Raw genomic sequence first — 1,806 nt, forward strand, 5'->3', positions numbered from 1 at the left:
ATTTCCAAGCATTTCTTTTGTAGCTTTGAATTTCTCATCCACTCTCGGCAACTCAATGATTTAAAAAAGAAAAAAAAAACAATAGACCAATTCAGTAGATTCCAAACCTGCAATGTACATGAAGAAGGGGAGGAAAATATATAAATTTATAAAAAAACTTACCATATTTTTATTTTGCTTGGGAAAAAGTGAAACACTAAAATGGACTTATATCTTTGAGGGTTAAGGCTTTTGTTCCGAGTTTTCTATCCCCTTCTCTTATATATTTGATTTTTATTTATGGATTTTTATTTTGTTTAAAAGAAAAAACAAAAGAAACTCAATGAAAACTTGCAGTTAATATCCTCTAAATTTTTGGTTATTAACTCTAAATTTTTGGTTTACAAGGTTGTCTCGAGGACTCAAATGATTACCTTAACTAATTTCAAATCATCTAATTGAAATTGGATAGAAACTTGTAAAAACTTGGAATTCAGTGCACACGGCCGAGACAAGTTTGAGCAAATTCTTTAAAAAATTCGTGAGGCTTCATTATAAGATACATCAAATCATTACCTAATTATTATACAAAAATACAAAATTCTATACAATTTTTTCAAACTTCCAAACAAAGCATAGATAAATTACAACTTTTTAAAATTTTGATGAACAATTATATTCAAATAATTTTTTAATATTTTTATTCTTTTTTTTTTCTCTCACGTAGTGGAGTAGTCTATACCTTGAATCCAAGATACATCATTTATTCAAGAAAAATGCTGAATACAAACGCCCAGCGTAACCGCTGGGAGTCGGTTGCCAGCGTGGAAAAATGAAAACGCTGCGTTTCATTATGCATCAAAACGACAAACGAACATAAAGTCCTCCCTCCCAAAGTTGTCCTCCCTTCCTTCGTCTTCCCACAGACGAACACAGTCCTTCGAAGCCTCCCTCCCAAACAGAGTCCTGCGTTTCGCAGCTTAGGGTTCGCAGCTTCTTCTTCTCAGCTTCTTCTTCACATTTTTCAAACAGAGTCCTTCATCTTTGCAGCATCGTCTTCGCATCGTCTTCATAGTTTCGTTTTCTTATCTTCTTCTTTGCATCTTCTTCTTGCATTTACAAATGTCTTTTTTTTTTTTTGTTGTTTCAGGTTGAAAGTATTGTTTTGAGTATAATATCAATGCTTTCCAGTCCTAATGACGAATCCCCTACAAATGTTGAAGCAGCAGTGAGTGATCATTGGCTATTGATTTTTTTCTTTTGATTGCATCTCCTGCACCCATTATTGGCAGAACATCATTTTGAATGAGATACAGACAGCAAAAAGGATTTATTATAAGTGTTGTCATAAATGATTCGGTACTAAAAGTTAATTTGTCGACCTGTGCTCTAAGATCCATGTTTGCATTTTGTATTTGCAGAAGGAATGGAGAGATAGGAGAGATGATTTCAAGAAGAAGGTCAGCAAGTGTGTAAGAAAATCACAAGAAATGTTATAATCCATCTTATGACCTCTCTGGCACCCATAAACAGCATAGAACCAGGAATCGAGTGTGTCGTTGGTAGCACAGGACAAGCACAGATCTGAAGCCACTTCAACGACCCGTGAAGAATGCCAAAAGCCTCTGCTTTTTCTCCTCCCACGAAGACCCACGCGATTTGCTCCCTCCTCTCACGAAGATGACCACTCGAAATCCATGAAGACCCACTCGGTTTGCTCCCTCCTCCCACGAAGAGGACAATAGAAACCAAAGCTCTGCTTTTGTGGTCTCTTCCCACAAAGACGACAAAAACAAACGTTCTCCCTCTGCTTTTCTCTCCCACAAA

General features: G+C 36.1%; 1 long non-coding RNA gene across 1 annotated transcript; it reads right to left on the bottom strand.

The window, feature by feature from the left end:
* Positions 1-1,106: 1,106 nt before the first annotated feature.
* Positions 1,107-1,806, bottom strand: LOC109018236. The gene is made up of 2 exons (XR_002000538.2): positions 1,362-1,806; positions 1,107-1,252 (listed from the first exon to the last, which is right to left on the bottom strand). It is a non-coding gene; the product is annotated as an uncharacterized LOC109018236 (long non-coding RNA).

This window comes from Juglans regia, chromosome 15, assembly GCF_001411555.2.
Source record: "Juglans regia cultivar Chandler chromosome 15, Walnut 2.0, whole genome shotgun sequence".
NCBI lineage: Eukaryota > Viridiplantae > Streptophyta > Magnoliopsida > Fagales > Juglandaceae > Juglans > Juglans regia.